Genomic DNA, 23,464 nt, shown 5'->3' with positions numbered 1-23,464 from the left:
TGTGGCACTCTTGTTATTTACTTTTGATATAAGCCCTTTATGTGATGTCGCTCAGACGTCCGACTGTGGCACTCTTGTTATTTACTTTTGATATAAGCCCTTTATGTGATGTCGCTCAGACGTCCGACTGTGGCACGCACTGTCATTTATATTCTATTATAAGCCCTTTATGTGGTGTCGCCTTGACGCCCGACTGCGGCATTGTTATTCTTTTTGTATCCCTTCGAGGAGTCATTCAGACACTCGATTGGCCCTCAGTATTACTTTGGGATTTCGGGAGGACTACCGCCCGACTTCTCTTTTACTTCCCATGCATTATTATCTCAATGTCTGAGTGCGCTTGTAAATCTGTTCATATGCATCATGTTTACATTTGTTATATCTTATGTCCGAACTGTCTTGCGAGTACTTTCATAGTACTCACCTGGCTTGTTGATTTGGCCAGATGTTGACGAAGGCGATCTCATGGATGAAGAGTTTGATAGTGAGTCCGACGCCTAGAGGAATCCCAGTCAGTCCCGTGCGATCCTGGATTTTGGTCGCTTGTATCATATACGCTTCCGCCACCCACAATAAGTATTCTCGAGCCTCACTCCGACGCTCGAAGAGCTATTAGTTTCAGGAGTCATATCACCCACTTCGCTGTGATATTTCCACCACTGCTTTTATCGTGAGTTAGTAGTTATGCCACCCTATCCGCCTTTATGTGTTATTGGCGTGTTTGTAATATATTGTTGAGCAGTCTCCACTCAACCTTGTATTATATTCAGTACTCCTGGTATTTTCTTCTGTGATCAAGATTTTGTCTACCAGTAAGAAGGATTCTTCTCTACTGGTCCGTAAAAGGGATCGATTTCTCAATAAATATTTTTATTGGGAAACCGGTCGTGACAGCTGCTGCTGCTGCTCTTCCCCTCGCTCGTGCTGCTGCTCTGCTCTGATTAAGCCACACTTCAGTCGACTGAACCGACTTTTGGGTCAGTCGATTTTTAGGGGTTGGGGGGCTCGCCGGAGTTAAGGAAGAACCACCCACAGCAGGGACGGGGGCTCGCCGGAGAGGTACCCCACTATCTATCTTAGGGTTCATGGTGGGGGCGGGGGGGCTAGAGGGCTGGCCGGGGCGGCGGTGGTGAGTTGTTTCAGGGCGGCGAGGTGGCGCTGGGGCTGGCGGTTCGGCCGGTGGTGGCTGGCGGCTCGGGGGTGCAGGTTGAAGATGAACTGCAGGCCCTCCCTAAACTACGTGTCAAGTGCCTCTCTGCTACCATTGCGTTCAGTTTCGACAGTAGCATTCAGATTCCACAGTAAATTTCAGTTTCGACAGTTAAGTTCAGAGTCAACAGTTTTTACCTCATCTGTTGTAGTCAGGTGGTTTTTGGTGATGTTAATTTTACATCCATTTTACATCATCTATTGGAGATGCTATTAGAATCCCACTTGAGATTGACGATGTCTGTCTTGTGCTGCTTCAGCCTTGACGTCTTACGGCTCACCGGAGCTGCTCCAACGACAGAACGATCCATCACAACAGAGCAGTGCCCTGGACGCCATCTACAGATTCCTCAGATCTTCCTCCACACCTCCGACAGCCACCTCTGCCTCAACTGCTTCAGCGACCAACCCAATGATGCTGAGGTCGACACGGCTACGGCAAAGAGGTTGTACACTTGTTGCATCACTTATTACTATACATTCACGTCGATCCATTAGGGCTATTTTGGTTCAACGGAAAAACGTCGATCCACTGGTTGTTACCATCACTCTAAATTTCTGCATGCTCTCCTTACATAATCTCACCATATTTTTTCGTATGCATGTCAGATATTGTACAAAGTCATGCTGAACATGTAGAGAAAAAGAGAAGAGTTTTGCGCGGCAATACAATGTCATGCAGACATCGCTCCATGCTGGGTTCAATGGCAAACCCTCCCCACCCATCTCCAGATTGTAATCCAGAGGAAGATATCTGTTCTGAGGCGGATTCAGACGCCGCTGACCACTCCTATTTACCCCCCAAGGTGTTTGCTCTACCTTGGCATGATGATGTTAGTCATATCATGCATATGTTGCCTTGCAGTGCCTACTTTTGACATCATATATGTCATCTGCTTAGTTTAGACATGTTCTGTAATGCCACCTGTTTAGTTTCTATATCATATATGGGAATTATGTAGTCTCATGTCTTTTAGCCAGCCATAATATATGTGAAATGTGCAATGCCATCCTGTTTAACCAGGCATCATATGTTTGAATGATATCTTGCCCATCCTTTTCTTCATTACATTTCCATTTGTCGACAATGTTTGTACATTAAACTACTCTTCCTGTGAATCAGCCATTTGGATGGGAGATGGAAAAATCTGGAGTGAAAACAAGGCCTTCAGAGCAGACAGTGCTACCTGTCGAAGCAGATCTCTTGTTGGGTCCTGATAGCTCCTCAGAGATGGATTCAGAGACAGATGACCAGTCCTATTCCCCCACTGAGGTGTATGCTCTAACTTGGCACGGTTATACTGCTCATATCATGCATACGGTGTCTTGCATTCCATAGTTTAGACATCATATACACAATATTCAACACCATGTTCTTAGTTCAGACATCATATCGAATGCCCTCTGTTTAGCATATAAATCACATATGTGAATTAAATGATGCAATCCTGATTACTTAGATAACATGTAGGTGAATTATGTCATGCGATCCTGTTTAGTTATTCATCATATCTTTGAATTATGTTATGCTATGCTATCCAGTTTAGATAGACATCATATATGTGAAATTATGTCATGCTATCCGTTTTAGTTAAACAATATACATGTCAACTATTTCATGCCCTCTTTTTTCCACACTATCTATTGCATCTGTCTCTCATACAATGTCTGTACATTCAACTATGTTTCCTGTTTATCAGCCATTTGAATTGGAGCGGGTGATGCCAGTATCTAGCGGACTAAAAACACAGTCTTCAAATAAAACAGTGCTACCTCTTGGTGGAGATAGCACCCCGGTTCTACATGCACAAGAACCAGCCCTACCACACATAACCCAAACTCTCGCAGATTATACCCCTACTGCGATGGACAGAGAACCAGCTTCACCCAATCTAACCCCAACCCCAGCCGATAGTAACCCAGTTCCTGTTGACACAGCACCATCTCCACCACAGAGCTCCCAAACAAGAGCAGTTAGTAAGGCAGCTCCAGTGCCCAAAGGGCCAGTACTATCACGGCGAACCCCAACTCCACCAGTTAGTACGCCTATTCCTGTGGAGGAAGCACAACCAGCTAGTCATAGTTTAGCATCTATCGCATTTGATGTTGTTAAATCATATGTGCGTATCTTCCCATCTTGGAAATATTATACTGAAGATGAAGGAAAATGCCAGTTGCAGGTGTTTGTCCAGGAGTTATGTGTAAGTAATGTTATTCATGGCTATTACTTTGCTTCGTCCCATACATCCTAACTCCATGATGGTTATAATACAGCAAATTTTCCCATTTTTCTCTATAGAGAAGGACCGATTTGGAAACTCAGGATGAGGTAACCTGTGCTAATACCTCTGCTATCTTCAAGAATGCTTGGTGGTAGTATTGGAATTACCTGAAGAAAACATACTTCATCGGCAAAGAAACTCATCAAATTCCCTTACGTTCTCCTGAGACACATTTACTGGACGATGACTGGGAACGCCTTGTTCTGTACTGGTCCCGAACCAAGAATGTGGTAAGGTCTATGAGCTCATTTTCTATTTTTAAGTATTATATTCTTGCGTCTTACTGTACTCTGTTCATGTAGAACAAGTGCCTAAACCTTAAGAACAACTGTTCTAATTTAAGATTCCGTTGCTATCATAGTTCAAAAAAGCGTTAGGCGTTAATTGTGCATTTTGCCACCGCCTTGCGCTTTACTGACCAAAGCGCATGCTTATGTGCAGTTATGCACAGATTAAGCGTAGTTATGCACAATGCGTTTCGCCAACGCCTAGAGCCTAGGCACGCTTAAGCGCTCGCTTAGGCGCGCCTTTTTTAACTATGATTTCTATCGTGCATACTGCTTTGCTCTTGTATCACTGTATTTACTCATACAAACTTATTTTTAAATTGAAGGATCCAATCAAAACTTCAATGGCACAGCAGGTATGTTCACGCATGTTTCTTTAACAGGCTTGCTCTTATCAGTAGCTCTGTTGATTTCAATTTCAATTGTGTATACAGTTGACTTCTCATATCATGCACATTACTAGCATCACAACAGAGCCAATAGTGTTGTTGTACATGTAGACCCGTGGTACCCATCTGAAATCTTGTTGTGCCGTGTAGTTTCCCACGCTTTGTATTCTTTCACTGCTGCTTTGTCTTGAACTGATATGATTTGAACCGTGTCTCTATTTTGATTTGGCAAGACAATGCAGTGACCATAGGACATAGATATATGTTTGTTTGATGCTTTTATTATGTACTAGTACTTGGCAATAGAAGACTAGGTAGTTTAATCCTGTCCACCTTACTAATGAACTGGTTCACCGAAATGAGTTTCATATACTAGTACATGCTAAACTTGTTATGTGTCTGCTTGTTTCTTCTTTTAGAATGCTGACAGAATATTGGGGAAGAGTGCCTTATTAAGCAATGGTAAAGGAAGTAATGCAGATAAGGTTCAGGATAGTGACACATCCTTGTTGGTCTCCAACAAAGCTGATAAAACAGCTAAGGAAGACTATCTTGAAGACAGTGAGACAACCCCAAAGTCCTGTCTTGGTTTAGTGTTTGAGTTACTGGCCACTACCGCTTGCACAAGCTATTCAAACTCACTGTCTGAATCAGTTCGGTTTCTTGGGTCTCAACTACAAGCTGAAAGACATCGATCAGCTGTGCTGCGACAAGAAGCGGAAGGACTGCGGAAGTTCCTGGAGCATTCAGATGCATACTTTCTGTCGAGTGGTAGGTGCGACATATGCCAACGGGTGGCTTATCATAGTGGGTGCCAGTGAGACGTCGCCGGTGCCTGGAAACGGGATGAGGCGAAGACATGCACGCCGGCGAATCTTACCCAGGTTCAGGGCTCTCCAAGGAGATAACACCCCTAGTCCTGCTCTGCGGGGTCTCCGCATGATCACTAGACCAGAAAGAGTAGCTACAAACGCTCCTAGAGCTGTTGGGTTCAAGGGAGAAGAAGAACAAGGCTAGCTCTTGCTTCTCTCTCTCTGGTGGGTGTGTAATGCTAAGAAGCCAACCCTTTGCATGGGTGCCCCGGGGGGTTTATATAGGCCTACCCCCCGGGGGTACAATTGTAATTCGGCTGGGCACTGGTCCCAGCCGTCAGTGTCTACGCTCGTCGGCTTCTCCGCCGGCCGTTGGGGCCCGCCGACTGGTGGGTCCCGCTGGCTGCCGGCCTCTTGGTCGACAGGCCGGCCCCACCGCCTAGGGTCTTGTCGGCGGCTGCTTACAATAGCCTCGCCCCTGATGACGAGGGCTTCGTCGAGGTAGGCGTGGCTACAGTGTGCCGCCTCGAGGGCTCTCGCTGTAGCCTTACCTCGTCTTGTCTCCTTAATGTGGCACATGCTTCGAGGGAGGGGGTAGCCGGCTTCTGGGGGCCGGCTATGCCCTTGGCCGACTGGGGGAGGCCAGGCCGCCTTCGCGCCTCTCTCTGGCTGAAGGGGCCCGCCGCCCGTGGGCCGTACTGGCGTCTGTCGTGGGTGACGTTGAGGCCAGCAGGGCTACAGTGCCTAGTCGGACGGGAGATGGCCGTCCCGTACGGCGTCCTGTAGCCATGCCTGCCTCGGGCTTCGGGGGTAGTGGGCCGCGCTGTGGACACACCCCGTCTTGTCACCGTTATGTGGGTGTAGTTTTGGTGGGTGCAGTCTTGGCCGGCTTCTTGGAGTCGGCGTTCTTCGTGGCCGGCTCTGGGGAGTCGGCGTTCTTCATGGCCGGCTCTGGGGACTCGGCATCCTTTATGGCCGGTTTCCCGGAGTCGGCCACCCCGTGGTTATCTTGGGGGGAGGTTGCTGAGGATGGGTCGCCTTCTGAGAGTCGGCTTCAGAGGTGGCCGGCCGGGGAAGGCGGCCCAATGCTTGAAATACTTGCAGGCCCAAATGGCCTGATAATTTTTGGAATAGCCAGGGGCAGTCGGTTAGGCTACCCGTGGCTATTTACTCCGACAGTAGTCCCCGAAGCTGATTGGGCTTCGTGGTTGGGTAGAAGTCGAGAAGCTCGATCAGCTTCCTATCTTGACAAGCCGGCAGCTGGGAGCCGGCTTTGGTTAGGCGCGTCGTCTTGGCCAAAAATTTCGGAGTCGGAGGGCGGGAGCTCGCCAGCGCGTGCATCGGGCCGCGGGCCGGCCACTTGCCGCCTGCGAACCACGTGGCCTCTCTAGGCTAAAAAGCCTGCCAGCCCACGCGCGCGACGGGACGTCGCCGCAGGGCGGGGGCCCGCCACGCCCACGCCTGGGCCCAGGCGTGGATTCTCTGCAGCCCGAAACCACCCGCACGTCTCCCTGCGGTAGTTTCGTCACGCCTTTAGGGCGCAATAATCGCGAGGCATGGGGGGAGTGGGTGCAGTTAATCCCACGTCTCACCCCACGTCCGGCCTCCCCAGCTTCACCTTGTGAAGCTATAAGTAGGGGGAGGGGGAGGGCGGCAGGCTCTCGCACGCTCCTCCTCTTTCCACCATCTTCTTCCTCCTGCCGTTTCTTCCAACAGCGCCTCGCCGCCGCGCTCTTCCACTACTCGTTCCTCCGCCGCCGCGCTTGTTTTCGCCATGCCTCCCGCCACGGAGCAGTATGGCGGGGATTGGGATGGCTCCAACTTCCATGAGGATCACGTCGAATTCCTCCGCAAGACGCGGCGGCTGCCCGGCGCGGACAAGGTGGAGGTCCGTCTCGCGCCGGCGAAGGAGATTACGCCGGAGCCGCGGGAGGGCGAGCGGGTGGTCTTCCGCTCGCATTTCTTGCGCGGCATCGGCCTGCCCGTGAGCGCCTTCTTCCGCTCTTGGCTCGAGTTCTACCAGCTCCAGCCGCACCACCTCACCCCGAACGCGATGGTGCTGCTGTCTGCCTTCGTCACCCCGTGCGAAGGCTACCTTGGCGTCCTCCCTACCCTCGAGCTCTGGGGGGAGTTCTTCTAGTCCAAGCTAGGCACGCGCATGCAGGGCGTGCCGGCTTAGACTGGCGCCTTCATCGCGATGCGGAGGGTGGCTGCCGACAACCCCTTCCCCGTCATCACGCTGATCCAGTCGGTGAAGTTATGGAAAAAGTTGTACTTCTACGTCAGGAACGTCGCTCCGCAGGGCGACTACGTCAACCTGCAGGCTTGCGTAGCCGGCCCACCGGCGGGCAGGCGGCCCCAGTGGTCCTACCGGGCCGTGACGCTGACGCCGGCTGGGACCGCAGCTGTCGCCCGAGTGCGAGCGATGACCCAGTCGGAGGGCTTGTCGGGGTCCGACCTGCTGGCCGCCTTCGTCACGTGCCGGGTTCTTCCGCTCTAGAGCCGCCCTCATCTGATCTATCAGATGAGCGGCCAGCTCGATCCAAGCCGGATGTGTGCCAAGGACATGCTGCACGACGAGGTGGCCTATATGGTGAACTACCTTGCGAACTGCAAACTCTCCGAAGAGTGGTAGTTCGGCAAGGAGCCATATTGCCGAGCCAATCCGCCGCCTACGGTATGTTCTCCTTGTCTCTTCTTCTTCTCTCAGTTTTGTTGCCGAGTTCCTTTTGGCCGACTCTGACTAGTCGGCTTGTTTTCGACAGAGCCCTCTTCTTCGGCCTGCGGGCGGGTCGGACGCGGAGCGCCAATTCGCCCCCGACCGGTCGAAGCACGATCTGGAGGACCCCGACTTGGGGGGAGCCGCTATGGACGACAACACCGACCCAGGTGGTGGCCAAGCCGGCGGCGAAGCAGGCGGCTCCGGGCACAGAGTCACCTTCGACGACTGGCCGGACGATGACGAGGCCGAAGTCGTCCCGCGCCGTCAGCCGGCATCTGGCCGCGGCGCGGGTTCCTCCGCTGCACTGCCTGCTCGGGGCGGCGGGCAAAAGCGTCGCGCCGCACAGGGTTTGTTCGGCAGCCGGACGAAGAAGCCGAGGGGCGGGGCGGCGGCGACCAGGCGGGAGGAGGCGGCCGCGAAGGCGGCTCGCTTCCGCAAGACGGTGAAGCAACCACAGGCGGTGTCGGCATAAGTTCAAACTCCTTCGTGTACTCTTTTTTCTTTCTTTTCTCTGGTGGTTCCTGAATCCTTGTCTTTTTCTCCAAACAACCAGAGCTCCATTGTCGCTCGAGCGGGCGGCTGCCGCCTCCGTCGTTGAGTCGCCGAGGGGATCTGGGAGCACCACCCGCCGCGTGGACCCCCGTGCCGACCTTCAGGCGGCGACGGAACGGAATGCGCGGGAGGTGCGGGAGGAGCGGGAGGCGCGGGAGGCGGAGGCACGGAAGGCGGCCGCCGCCCAGGCGACGCAGGAGGATGAGGCGGCGAAGGCGCGCGCCGACGCCGCAGCCAAGGCCCAAGCGGAGGCTGCAACTGCGGCGATGGCGGAGGGGGGCCTTGTTGGTAACCCCACTGCGCGTCGCAGCGCCAGGGGCCCCGGAGCCCCCGCCAGAAGAAGCCGGCGGTGACCAGCCGGGGCTGGAGAGGGACGTCGTCGTCGTCATCCTGGAGAGGGCGCCGGTGCCGACCCCGCCGGCTGGGACGGCTCAAGGTGGCCGGCCTGATCTGCCGCCTGCGCAGTCGGCGGGGGGCGAGCCGGCCGCGAGGACTGAGCTGGCGGTCCGGATGCCGCCGAGCCGGCGCGCGGGGAAGGCTGCGTCGGAGCCACAGAAGGCTGTGTCGGAGCCGCAGCCGGCCGCGGGCTCCAGCTCGTCGGCCCAGGACGTGGAGGTGGCCAGCGCCACCTCGGGGTGGACGCCGGGCGGAGGGATGGCCGTGATGAACGTGGCCGCGCAGGACGTCCGGACCCGGCTCCAGGCCCAGGCTACGGTGCTGAGGCAATACACCGACGAATTCCTTGCGACACGGGCGGCCATCCGAGTTAGTCTTCTTATCTTGCTTCTTCTTGATCTTGGTTTCTTCTGTGGGGGCGCGTCAGCGCACCCACTGGGTGTAGTCCCCGAGTTCCGAGTCGGCTGCTGAGCAGGCGGCTTGGAACTTCTTAGTGGATTTGGCTTTTGCTATTCTTGTTCTTACTTTGATCTTCTGCCTGTCTTGCAGGACTACCACAATCTTCGTGCGGCTGCCTTCAACTCCCAGGCTCGGGAGCTGACCCAGAAGACCGCCGGCCTAACTGAGAGCCGGGGTAAGTGCTTTGTTCTTTGTCTCACGTGGGGGCGCGTCAGCGCACCCACTGGGTGTAGTCCCCGAGATTCGGGCCGACTGCTGAGCAGTCGGGTTGGATCTTCCTTGACGACTTCCTATTATTGTTTCTTCTTTTTCTGCCGTCTCTGCAGCGGCCAACGCCGGTCTGAGGGCACAGCTGGGAGAGTCTCAGACTGCCCTTCGTGCCAAGGAGGCCGAGCTTGCCGCCTTGGTGCAGGAACGTGACCGCCTGGCCAAGAAGTTGGCCGACCAGGAGGAGGGCCACAAGGCGGCTCTGAAGGCGGTGCAGGACCGTGAGGCCACCATCCAGGCCGAGTACGAGACAGAAGCGGCTGGCTGGGCTGAAGCAAGGCAGACTCTGATCAATGGCTATGGTCAGATCGAAGATCTGGTTGACGGTAAGCCGCCTACTTCTTCGTCCTTTCTTGCCGTCTGCCGCTTTTGGCTCGTTTTTTGACTTGGTGTTTTCTCTTCTTTCTCTTTCTTTCTTGCGCAGAGTACTTCCCTGGCTACTCTACCGCCGCCAACCAGATCATCGAGGCCCGCCGCTAAGCGCGAAGGCAGGCTGGCTTCAAGATCGCACCGAGTGCTGGCCGTTCGCTGGAGGAGCAGCTCTTGGCGATCCAGGCCCGTCTCCAGCCGGCTCACCAATTGCTCCGTCGGCTTCAGCGTGCCGGGGCGCAAGTATTGGCTGCCCTCTGGCCCGGCAAAGTGGTTCCTCGCACCCCCAGTCGGACTGCCGACTGGCTGGAGGTGGCAGTCGGCCGCTTTGAAGCCTGGAAAGCCTCGGCGGCTCGGTCCGGCGCCAGGCGGGCGCTGGAGTTCGTCAAGGCCTGGTACCCCGGCCTGAGTCTGGACCAGCTGGCTACCTGGCGGCGGCAAGCCGACACGGAGCTGGAGCCGGCGCGGCCGGCTATCATCCGGCGGGCTTCGGCGGTCGCCGACTACACCGACACCAGCGTCTTCGCCCCTGAGGTGGATGACAACGGCGTCGCCCAGCCGGAGGAGTGGTTCGGGCTGAACCCGGCAGACGGTGAGGACTCGGCGGAGGAGATCGACTCCAGCGACGAGGGCGAGGAGGAGGAGGAGGGTGAAGACGCCGAGCCGGATGGTGGAGCGGCCGACCAGCCTCAGCCTGGCCGCGCCTCCAGCACCGCGTCACCCGCGGGTGCGTCGCCTGCCACTGGTGGTGACCCAGCCGAGACCCTCTAGCCGGCCACTCCTTCAGCTGGCGACGCCATCTCCACCGACCAGCCTGGCTCCCGCACCGCGCCTTGGTCTAGTCTGCTATCTTTTGTTTTCCTGTCTTGTCACTTTTGGAACAATTTTCTGTTAAGTCTGCACAATTCCACCCACTGGGGGTGTATTCGAACTATGTCGATTGCCGGCCTGTTGGGGGCTTTATATGTATATATAACTTATGCATGGATTTGGCTTTTCCTTGTTCTTTGCTTTTCATCCTTCTGCTATTTCCTTTGCCGCCCTCCCTTGGTTGCCGCCTCCCTAGACAGACAGTTGCTCTGCAATCTGTTGCTGGAGAAGTGCTTGGCCGATTGGGAGGGCAAGTACTCTAGCTTTGTTGGATTAGAGCTAAGTGTTTAGGAAGCCGGCCAGCCGGCTGTTCTGGCAGCCGGCAAGCGTGGTTGGAGGCCATCTTTTTGCTATATAAGTTCGTTGGTCCTTAGCCGTTTTTCGTGTGGGCATCCTTTCTGCCTTGTCTCTTGCTAGTCGGACAGTCGGTACTTCGAGCTGCGACTTTCAACAAGAGAGCACTCGGGAGCCGGCACACTACTTGTCTGACTTCAGGTAGAACTTTTAATATAGCTCAAGGCGGCCAGTCCCCGGGCCGACTGGTCGAACCCGGTGCCAGACAAGAAATCAAATTTAATGATACATTCGTGGATATGACACTCGTCATTCATAGATAAATAATGGCAGTCCCCGGGTACTGTTCAGGGGGCCTGTTGGTTTGTTCTTAATACAAAAGGGTAGCATGATACATACTGCTTTCAACTGTAAAATCTTCTCAGGAGGTTCGCGTTCCATGGTCGCTCCGACTCCTTGCCGGAGTCATCTCTCTTGCGTGCTCTTGGTTTTTGCGCGTCGATCAAGTAGTAGGAGTCGTTGCCTAGTGCTTTGCTGATGACGAAGGGGCCTTCCCAAGGGGCCGAGAGCTTGTGCTGGCCGGCTGTTTGCTGGATCAGCCGGAGCACAAGGTCGCCCTCTTGGAAGGATCTTGGCTTGACCTTGCGGTTGTGGTAGCGGCGCAGCCCTTGCTGGTAGATGGCGGACCGGCTGAGTGATAACAGCCGGCCTTCTTCTAGTAGGTCGACGCCGTCTTCTCTTGCTTCCTTGGCCTCCGCCTCCGTGTACATGGTGACCCGAGGTGAGTCGAACTCGATGTCGATTGGGATGACAGCCTCGGCACCATATACAAGGAAGAGCGGAGTGAAGCCGGTTGACTTGTTGGGGGTAGTGCGCAGACTCCAGAGGACAGCCGGCAGCTCATCGAGCCAGCAGCCGGCCGATCGCTCCAGTGGTACAACCAGTCGAGGCTTGATGCCGGAGAGGATGAGTCCATTTGCTCGCTCGACCTGGCCGTTTGACTGCGGGTGGGAAACGGACGCTAAGTCCAGTCGGATGCCCTGCGTCGCGCAGAAACGTGCCAGTGCTCCTTTGGCAAAGTTTGTGCCGTTGTCGGTGATGATGTTGTGCGGTATGCCGTACCGAGTAGTGATGTCGGTGATGAATGTTACGGCAGTCGGCCCGTTCAGCTTCTTGATCGGCTTCGCTTCGTTCCACTTTGTGAACTTGTCCATGGCGACAAGTAGATGTGTCAAGCCGCCGCGGGCTGTCTTGATAGGGCCCACCATGTCCAGTCCCCAGATGGCAAAGGGCCAGGTGAGGGGAATGGTCTTGAGTGCAGAAGCCGGCAGGTGTTGCTTGGAACTAAAGACTTGGCATCCTCTGCAGCTCTTGACTATCTCTTTGGCATCTTCCAAGGCAGTCGGCCAAAAGAAACCATGGCGGAAAGCCTTGGTCACAAGTGATCTTGAGGCTGCGTGGTGGCCGCATTCGCCTTGGTGGATATCCTTGAGGATTGCCACTCCTTTTTCTGGCTCGACACAGCGCTGGAAGACTCCAGTGATGCTGCGCTTCACAAGCTCTCTGTTGATTATTGCATATGCTCCAGCTCGTCGTTGCACTAGTCTTGCTGAGATCTCATCGGCCGGCAGCTCTCTGCTGACTAGGAACTTGAGGATGGGCTGGGCCCATGATGGAGCTGTGACTTCTTCTTCTGTTAGTGTAGCCACCATGACTCGGGTGGGTGGGTTGGGTGGCGTGGAGTTGGAGTCGGCCACCGCTTCTTGCGTTGCTGCAGTCCCCGGGCCGGCTGCTGCAGTCCCCGGGCCGGGTTCCGAAGTCCCCGGGCCGGGTGCGACTACGGCAGTCCCCGGGCCAGTTGTCGAAGTCCCCGTGCCGCCTGCGGGGTTCCTCCAGTCGGATCCGGCTGCATCTGGAACAGACGGTACAAAGATTGAGTCCGACTCTGGAGACGGCTTGATGGGCGGCTTGAGGAGGCGCTGGAGGGAGACGCCAGTCGGTATGGCTTGTCGGGTGGAGCCGATCCGTGCTAGGGCATCTGCTTGGTCGTTGTCGGCCCTTGGCACGTGAAGGAACTCGCACCCATCGAAGTACCCGCTGATCTGCTGGACGAGGAATCGATAGATCACCATGTTCGCGTCCTTGGCGTCCCAATCGCCAGACGACTGCTGGACCACCAAGTTTGAGTCGCCGTAACACAGGATCCGGCGTATGCCGAGCTCTTTGGCTAGCCGGAGCCCATGTACGAGCGCCTCGTACTCGGCCACTTTGTTGGAGGCGGCAAAGTGGATCTGCAGCGTGTACTTGAACTTGTCGCCTTTGGGAGATGTGAGGACGATGCCGGCTCCCAAGCCGGTGCGCATCTTGGACCCGTCAAAGTGCATCCGCCAATGGGTAGAGTCGGGAGCCGGCGGTAGGTACTGGGTCTCGGCCCAGTCGACGAGGAAGTCGGCCAATGCTTGGGACTTGATGGCGGTGCGGGGCTGGTAGAAGATCGTGTATGGCGCCAGTGCAATGGCCCATTTAGCCACCCGGCCGGATGCATCCCGGCTGCCTATGATCTCGGCGAGCGGGGGGTGCACACGACCGTGATGGGATGCTCTTGGAAATAGGGCTTCAGCTTCTTGCCGGCGAAGTACACCCCATAGCACATCTTCTGGTAGTGCGGGTAGTTCTGCTTTGAGCTAGATAGCACTTCGCTTAGATAGTACACCGGCCTCTGGACTAGCTGGGCTCGGCCTTCTTCCGGGCGCTGGACCACAACAACAGTACTGACCACTCGGCTAGTCGCGGCGATGTAGAGGAGCATGGGCTCCTTTTCAGTCGGCGCTGCGAGGACATGCGGAGTGGTCAGCATTTTCTTCAACTCATGGAAGGCTTGGTCGGCTTGGTCATTCCACTCGAAGTGAGTGGACTTCTTCATGAGTCGGTACAGGGGGAGAGCCTTCTCTCCTAGTCGGCTGATAAAGCGATTCAGGGAGGCCAAGCACCCGGTGAACTTCTGCACATCTCGCAGTTTGGTGGGAATCTCCATCCTCTCGATGGCCTTGATCTTTAAAGGGTTGCACTCGATGCCGCGTTCGGAGACCAGGAAGCCTAGCAGCTGGCCGGCTGGTACTCCGAACACGCACTTCTCGGGGTTGAGCTTGATTTGGAATCGGCGCAAGTTGGCGAATGTTTCTTTCAGGTCTTCTAGCAAGGTGCCGCGCTTCTCTGTCTTCACCACAATGTCGTCTACATAGACGTGGGCATTTCTACCGAGTTGTTTCAAGAGGCATTTCTGCATGCAACGCTGAAAAGTGGCACCGGCATTCCTCAAGCCGAATGTCATAGGCAGGTAACAGAAAGCTCCAAATGGTGTGATGAAGGCAGTCTTCAGGCGGTCTGCTGGGTCCAACTTGATCTGATGGTACCCTGAGTAGGCATCCAAAAAACTCAATAGCTCGCATCCGGCTGTGGAGTCTATCACTTGGTCAATCCGTGGCAGAGCAAACGGATCCATGGGGCAGGCCTTGTTCAGGCTGGTGTAGTCTATACACATACGCCACTTGTTATTCTTCTTCAATACCAGAACTGGGTTGGCAAGCCACTCTGGAAAAAACACTTCCATGATAAAGCCAGCGGCAAGGAGCCGGGCTATTTCTTCTCCTACGATTCTTCGCTTCTCTTCGGACAGTCGGCGGAGGGGCTGCTTGACCGGCTTCGCGTCAGCTCGGACATGTAATTTGTGCTCGGCGAAATCCTTCGGGACACCCGGCATGTCCTTTGGGGACCATGCGAAAATGTCTCGATTCTCACGGAGGAAGTCGACGAGCTCGCCTTCCTATTTACTGTCCAAGTTCGCCCCAATGACAGCGAACCTCTCCGGATTCTCCGGGTCCAGAGGTATCTTCTTCGTCTCTTTGGCAGGCTGGAAGGAGCCCTGCGCATCACAATCTTTGGGGTTGGGGGACAGGGCCGGCTGCTTGCCGGCCATGGCCACAACCCGCTCCAGCATCTTCTTCTCTTCTGCCACTACGAGGAACTCGGCCAGCCGGCTACTGGCCATGGCGCACTCGATGGACTTCTTGTAATCGCCGGCTACCGTGATGATCCCCTTTGAGCTCGGCATCTTCATCTTCAGGTAGGCGTAGTGGGGCACAGCCATGAACTTGGCCAGAGCAGGTCGGCCAAGCAAAGCATGGTAGGGGCTCTCCAGATCCACTACTTCGAACCAGATCGCTTCTCGGCGAAAATGATCTTTGTCTCCGAAGAGAACATCCATTTTAATCTTGTCGATTGGGGAGCAAGACAAGCCGGCGACGATACCATGGAACACGGTTCGGCTTGGCTTAAGCTGCTTCGCCTTGATGTTCAGCTTCTCCATGGTATCGCGATACAGTATATTGATACTGCTTCCGCCATCTATCAGGACGCGGGAGAACCGGGCAGCTCGCCTCCCCGTCGCAAGGGTGACATCCAAGACCAGTGCATAGGAGCCAGGGGATGGCATCACCTCTGGGTGGTCGGCCTGGCTCCAGCTGATTGGCTTCTCTGACCAGTGCATGAACTCGGGAGCGCTAGAGGTGACTGCATTGACCTCTTGATGCTGACGGCGCCGACTACGCTTGTCATCTGCTTGGCTGGTGAAGATGACGTAGGCGGCGTGTTCTTTAGGGAACTCATCTTGGATGGCTCCGACTGCCGGCCGAGCCGCCGGCTGCTGGGTGGCTGGAGGCGGCGGGCCGAGAGGCGGAGGCGGCAACAACCCTTCGCCCTTGGAGATTCGGGTGAGCCAGTGGCATTTTCAGGTCGTGTGGTTGGACGGCTTCGCGCCGCTGTGGAACTTGCAGGGGTCGTCGAGAGTCTGCTCGTAAGAGAAAGCCGGCTGCCAAGCCGGCCTGCCACCCTTCTTGGGAGCAGGCCGCTCTTCGGGCTGCTCATCTTCAACTATGGCCACCTGCCGACTGGTGGAAGTCGGCATGGGGGCCTTGCGCTTGTGATCGTTCTGGTAAGGGCGCCGATTGGGGTCGCCAGCCGGCGTCTTGGGAGCCAGAGCAATCACCTTCCCAGAGGCGTCTACTCGAAGCTCGGTCTTCATCGAGGAGTCGGCCGTGGCATACTTGTCCGCGATGACCAGCAGTTCGTCGAGGGTAGCCGGCTCGTCGCAGAGGAGACGGTGCTTGAGGAGGGTGCCCTCTCGGCACCCGGCGGTGAAGTACTCGATGGCCTGAACCTCGTGCACCCCCTCGCAGGAGTTCCGGAGCTCGGCCCACCACGTGAGGTAGTCACGGGTCGACTCGTTGGGCCCTTGGACGCACAGGGAGAGCTGGAGAGGCTTGGGAGGCCGCTTGTACGTGCTGGTGAAGTTGCGGACGAAGACTTCCGTGAAGTCCAGCCAGCTGTTGATGCTGTAGGGCTTGAGGCTGTTGAGCCATGTGCGCGCCGTGCCTTGTAGCATGAGGGGGACGTACTTCACGGCGACGCGCCGATTGCCGTTCGCTATGCTGACAGCAGTGGAGTAGTCGATGAGCCAATCTTCCGGCTTGACTGAGCCGTTGTACTTGGGCGTGTCTCTGGGGAGCGAGAACCCTTTGGGGAAGGGCTCGTCGCGGATGCGGGGGCCAAAGCATGGCGGGCCGACATCGTCTTCTTCTTCTAACGCCAAGGATCGAGCAAGGCGGTCGATCCGGTGGCGGGCGTCGTTCTCGCCGACTCCTTCTCGGCGGCCGAGTCGGTCGCCAAGAGTCGGGTGCGTGACGGGCGGCGGGGTGAGGCGTCTCTCTCTTCGAGGCGGGGGAGGAGGCAGGTTTCCTTGGCGCTCCACCGCTCGAGGACGGCCTTCCGCGTCACGCTTGATGGTGATATGAGTCCGGCTGCGGCTAGCAGCCGGCTCCTCGTCTTTCTTCTAGCGGGCGCCGCTCGCAGTCGGCGAGCGGGACGTCGCGGCGTGCTCTCAGCGCGGGGGATGACTATCGGCGCGGGCGTCGGCTTCGTGTCGTTCTGCAGCCGCGTCGATCAGCTGCTGGATCCGTCTTGTCATGTAGGGGAGCTCGTCGGCTCCCAGCCCATTTAGCTCTTCGGCGGCCGCCTGAGCGGCTCGCAGATTCTCGAGCGGGGTGGCGTAGACGGGGCGATCTGCCCCCAGCATGCTGGCAATAGCCGCGCCGCGCTTCTGGACGAAGCCGGCTTGGCTCGGTCCGCTAGGCGGCGGCGTACCGAAGGCAGCGCGGTCGACTTCGCGCTGGTGGGCCTCAGTGAGGCGTCTCATGGAGGCTATCTTCTGGCCCTCCGCGATGAGGGCGAGGCGGCGTGCCTCCAGGGTCTCGGCGTCGGCGTCGGCCGGGATGGGGACGGAGAGGTCGTGCATTGCCGCTTGCAGGGCGTCGTGGGCGTTCTCGCCCGAGTTGGCGACGTGGCTGATGACCAACACTTCGGTGACAACGCTGCTGCCACTATCAGCTCGAGGGAGAGGATCGTCGAAGACCACCACGTCGGAGGGGTAGGCATCGACCGATGCCGTGTCGGAGTCGACGAGCATCGGGTCGGTGGAGCCGACCGACTCCACATCTGCAGCAGGCTCGCTAGAGACGTGAAGCTGGTCAAGGAGGCGGACGAGGCGGCTCTCGAGGTAGTCCGTGCCCGCGTCGGACGCATGCTCATCAGAGATGCGAGTCTCGCCGAGAAGATCGGCGAGGCAGCTTGCCGCGCAGGCATCGTCGATGCCTTGCAGCGCATCGAGGCAAACGCCATCGGGCGCAGCAGGCTGGCTGCGCTCGCGGGGGAGGAAGAGGGTTCCCGTCCAGAAAAGGTCTCCGGACGACGGTGCACCTGGCCCCACGGTGGGCGCCAAATGTCGGGTGGTAGGTGCAACATATGCCAACGGGTGGCTTATCATAGTGGGTGCCAGTAAGACGTCGCTGGTGCCTGGAAACGGGATGAGGCGAAGACATGCACGCCGGCGAATCTGAACCAGGTTCGGGGCTCTCCGAGGAGATAACACCCCTAGTCCTGCTCTGCGGGGTCTCCGCATGATCACTAGACCAGAAAGAGTAGCTACAAACGCTCCTAGAGCTGTTGGGTTCAAGGGAGAAGAAGAACAAGGCTAGCTCTTGCTTCTCTCTCTCTGGTGGGTGTGTAATGCTAATAAGCCAACCCTTTGCATGGGTGCCCCGGGGGGTTTATATAGGCCTACCCCCCGGGGGTACAATTGTAATCCGGCTGGGCACTGGTCCCAGCCGTCAGTGTCTACGCTCGTCGGCTTCTCCGCCGGCCGTTGGGGCCCGCCGACTGGTGGGTCCCGCCGGTTGCCGGCCTCTTGGTCGACAGGCCGGCCCCACCGCCTAGGGTCTTGTCGGCGGCGGCTTACTGTAGCCTCGCCCCTGATGACGAGGTCTTCGTCGAGGTAGGCGTGGCTACAGTGTGCCGCCTTGAGGGCTCTCGCTCTATCCTTACCTCGTCTTGCTCCTTAATGTGGCACATGCTTCGAGGGACGGGGTAGCCGGCTTCTGGGGGCCGGCTACGCCCTTGGCCGACTGGGGGAGGCCGGGCCGCCTTCGCGCCTCTCTCTGGCTGAAGGGGCCCGCCGCCCCTGGGCCGTACTGGCGTCTGTCGTGGGTGACGTTGAGGCCAGCAGGGCTACAGTGCCGAGCCGGACGGGAGATGGCCGTCCCGTACGGCGTCCTGTAGCCATGCCTGCCTCGGGCTTCGGGGGTAGTGGGCCACGCTGTGGCCACACCCCGTCTTGTCACCGTTATGTGGGTGTAGTTCTGGTGGGTGCAGTCTTGGCCGGCTTCTTGGAGTCGGCGTTCTTCGTGGCCGGCTCTGGGGAGTCGGCGTTCTTCATGGCTGGCTCTGGGGAGTCGGCATCCTTTATGGCGGGTTTCCCGGAGTCGGCCACCCCGTGGTTATATTGGGGGGAGGTTGCTGAGGATGGGTCGCATTCTGAGAGTCGGCTTCAGAGGTGGCCGGCCGATGAAGGCGGCCCAATGCTTGAAATACTTGCAGGCCCAAATGGCCTGATAATTTTTGGAATAGCCAGGGGCAGTGGGTTAGGCTACCCGTGGCTATTTACTCCGACACTTTCTGGTGCAACAGCAAGCGTTGGAGGATTTCAGCGCCAAACAGGACAAAGCTAATCGGCTTGCTAAGCTTATTGCCAGCATGGTGGATACCCAGGATAACGTTTCTTGAGCTCTTCTGAAGTTTTTACAGTTATGCTCTTGTTTTGCTGCCGCGTTTATTTGCACTGGTGGCCAATTTTGACGGCCAGTGTATGCAATGTGCTGCTTTGTTCCCTATATTTGCACTGGTGGTGAACTTTGATGCCCAGTGGATGTAATATGTATAATAGCGGTAATAGGCTAGCGTTAATTGCTTGCTTATTTATTTCCTTATTGTCTTGTTTAGTTGTTTGCTTGTAGTCACTGCAGTTCTTTTTCTGTTTTTTTCTAGTGGCCACAATAGCCTATTTTTGGTAACTAGGCCAAAATAATCATGGCAACACACGGACTGTTGTAACCATGGGCCTCCTGTAGGCCGTATGATCCATGGGCCTTCGTCCGGCCGTAGGATCCATCGGCCTTCTACACGGGCCTTAGGGTCCATGGGCCTTCTACGGGCCATAGGGTCCATGGGCCTTCTACGGGCCGTACGATCCATGGGCCTTCTACGGGCCGTACTATCCATGGGCCTCATACAGGCCGTAGGATCCATGGGCCTTCTACGGGGCGTATCATCATTTCGCCAATCATGGGCCGTACTATTCGTGGACCATAACGGGCCGTTAATAGGCCGAATTTGATAACTCTATGAAAACAGCCCAACGGGTTTTTTTACATGAAAACGGCCCAACGTATTAATGGTCCGCAAACGGGCCGACTGTAACGACGGGCTGAATTTGGCCCACAAGCAGAAAATGACAGTAACGGGCCGTATGTAACCGAATGCTGCAAATGAGCCCAAGAATCAATGGGCCCTGAGAAGGCCAAAAGATAACTTGGGCTGGAAACGGCCCAATGGAATAACGTGTCGTTAATGGGTATAAAGTGATACACCGTTCATTACGGGCCAGTTTCGCCACGGGCCGTTAATGGGCCAAGAGTTACAAAGGTCCTCATATGGGCCGAAAGAAGTCATGGGCCACACATGGGCCGGAAGTTAAAACGGGCTGAATCATATTGGATGGCCCAGATGACGCTACTGGGCCTAATTCGGATAGGGCGTAACGGGCCCTGGGTTAGCGGGCTGTAAATGGGCTATATGCGAACAGGCCGTTAACAGGCTTTTCGTGGGCCGGCCCGCCACCTTTTGACCAAGTCAAACGGGCCGGCCCTTTCACAGGATTGGGCCTCTGATGGGCCATGCCACGTGTCGCCGTATCATAGGCGCCTTCGGTCCAATGAGCGGACGACATCTGTCCCAACGGTGAGCTGACACGTGTTTCCTCCAGCCAATGATGATTGTACACATGGAAAATCCCCATTGGTCGGGGATGTTAACGGGTTATCGGATCCAAAACCCGACCCGATAGCTTAACGGCGCTCCGTTACGGTGGATGCCACATGTCGGTCACCCTTGACGAAAGCACTTCTGTGACGCACGATTTATCGTCATGGAAGTGGACACTTCTCTGATGATAATTTTGGTTATGTCATGGAACACTTCTACGACAGCACAGGTATGACTATCTTGATTCTGTCATAAAATCGTCATGGATGTACATGCATGACAAAAAACGCGACCTACTGTGACAAACACGTATCATCACGGAAGTGTATTTTTTTGGTAGTGCGTGGATCATCTGGCACAGCCGTCGGCCGCTCGCGCGCCTTGCCGCCATGGGTCTGGAGTGAGCTCTTTTGCGCCTAGTGTAGGTGCTTAGGCAAATGCTTAGGTGCATACGATGTGGTAGATGCATTGGAATGGAGGGGCGCCTTTATATGAGGGCAAACTGCGTTGCATTCACATCGTGCAGCCTCTTTTCACGGTCCTCCTCCCATTACTTCCCTCATGCATTAATCGAAGGAGGATGCATTGGCCGTTCAACATTTCGGGAACCGCTACTCCCTCGCTCGTCTGCATTAAAGCCGTATCGGGAACTATGCCGCCTGCTGTCAAATCGAATAGTACTGCGCCGCCCGCTGCACGCCCGGCTGAACACGCCTCCTCGCCTCCATCAAACCCCTCCGTTAAACCCGCATGCAAACCGAGAAACCTACTCCGGCCACACGTCCGTTCATGAGCGGGCCGGAATTAAATGCAACACCGGCCGAGCTCCTCACGTCCGCCCTCAGTTTAAATGAGGCCAGACGCCGGCCAAGCTCCTACCGTCCGCCCTCTATTTACACAAGGCCAGACAAACAGCGGGCAATAATCGCACCCCTCCGCCGCTCCCCCATCTCCTCCTTCACCATTTTCTCCACTCTTCCAATGGCTTCTGAGGAGCCGTTCTTCGGCATATTACCTGGCTGGGTGGCCTGCCGAGCCCTCCGGATACGGGCGAGGCCGCTCGGTGCTTCACCAACCTTGCTTGGCCTGACGGAGCCAGTTGCCGCCCCAAACAGGCGCGTGGTTCAGCAACTCGCCGCTCCAGTTCAGCTCAATGAGGAGTGGCGAGTTGCTCCACGCTGGCACGGGCGTCGTCGCTGCCGCATCGTACCGCGCCACCAGTGTCTGCGGTGCCGCGCCTCCCGTGCCTGTGGCAGCGCCATGCAGGCAGAGACAGAAGCCGGGTGCGTGGAGAGCGACGAGTTGGTGGCCAGCTTCTCCGTGTCCGCCGCCATCATCGAGGAGAAGTAGAACACGAGAGGCCGCCGCCATTTGGGTCCCATGAAGGCCACCGCCGAGGCGACGATGGCGCATTCAGGTGGTTCCTTTGCTTCTTCGTCTCTTCCGAGGACCTTCGTCGACCCCGCAAAGTGTCTGCCGGACATGAGGAAGACAAAGGGATCTGCGGGCGGCCATTTTGATTATGTACTCCCTCTCCAGCTGGCGGGAAATTTTTGTTCTAAGAATGGATAAATTGTATGTATCTATAACTAAAATAAGTCTAGATACATCCATTTCTAGGACAAGTATTTCCGGACGGAGGGAGTATTAATTATACCAAGAGGGCCGGATTGGCACCGCTTAGTTCATGTAAATGTAACGAAATCCATCATGTTTATATGAAGATCCGGCTTTTTTATACGAAATCCTTCATGCTTATATGAAATCAGTCCGTGTTTGCATGAATCTCATCTGGTTGGTTAGAGTTGTGAAAATGTATGCCGCTGGCGTTTGATGTCGTCCTCCGCGAAAGGAAGCGGGAGGAAATTTGCCGGCTACCGTTCGAGATGCTCTTATGTTGGAAATAATAGAGTGACATCCAATCCATTTGAGTTAATTGCGTGTATGATTGTCCCTCTATAAAAAGTTAATTGCATGTACAGTGTACACGTGACTTGCAGGGTGGCTACAGCTTCGTACAGAAAGTTAAAAAGAAGCAAGTCCATCCTTAATCTTGTATTCTAAGTACTTTGTGGGTTCCACTATCAGTACAGTAGCGAAAGAAGTATATATTAAATAATTAATATATAATATAAAAATCTAAAGTTAAAGACAGAATTCGAACTCATGTCATCGCGTTGCGAGCATCCGGCGCTAACCAGTCCAGCACGTTTTTGTTGTAGACCATGCTGGAGATATATCTCCATGTCTACTCTTATACTCCATCCGTTCCTAAATATTTGTCTTTTTCAGATTTCAAATGGACTACCACATATGGATGTGTATGTAGACATATTTTAGAGTGTAGATTCACTCATTTTGCTCCATATGTAGTCACTTGTTGAAATCTCTAAAAAGACAAATATTTAGGAACGGAGGGAGTAGAAAACAGAGTTGGTGACGATGGTGTGCGTGCCATCCTGCAATATAGGCCGTCGGATTTATATCTAACGGATAGGAAGAAAACTATTGCAATTTTGCAAAAATATACCCACACCCCTCTCCACATTCGCAAATACGACCTTCCCTCGTTCATCCTTTTCTCTCACAAGATAAACTATTCATACAAATGCATCTTGATGTTCCGTGCAACGCACGGGCATCTAGCTAGTTTCTTTTAAAATAGTTACTGCGATAATTGGGTTGAAGTGATATATTTTATGTCTGCCCCGAATGATTTTAGATTCACTAGTAGTAACAAAGAAAAGGTTGCCTTGTTAATTAACAGAAAACAGGGTGAAAACTATCACATGAGGCCGGTAAAAACGAGGCACACTGGGTTCAGTGTCATCGTCACTACAGTTGTGCATGCGCGAGAAGTCTACATATCAAGGGGGCTACTAAGCGAGTCACAAAGACACAGCCTGTGCATGCTCATCCACCACTGTACCACAGCCCATTCAGTGTCGGCCTTGTCCACGGCGCCGGATCTGCTTCGCCGGTACTCTCGTCAACCACAGCACATCTGCAGCGGCTCATTCGTACTCCCCACCGAAGACGCTTCATCCACACCCCCCCCCCCCGGAGCTGCCCCACCGACGCCCCGGTCGACGGCCTCTGATCCTCTTCGCCGACACCTTCCTCAACC

Source organism: Triticum aestivum, chromosome 7D (assembly GCF_018294505.1).
Source record: "Triticum aestivum cultivar Chinese Spring chromosome 7D, IWGSC CS RefSeq v2.1, whole genome shotgun sequence".
Classification (NCBI taxonomy): domain Eukaryota; kingdom Viridiplantae; phylum Streptophyta; class Magnoliopsida; order Poales; family Poaceae; genus Triticum; species Triticum aestivum.
Note: the sequence above shows the minus strand (reverse complement) of the source record.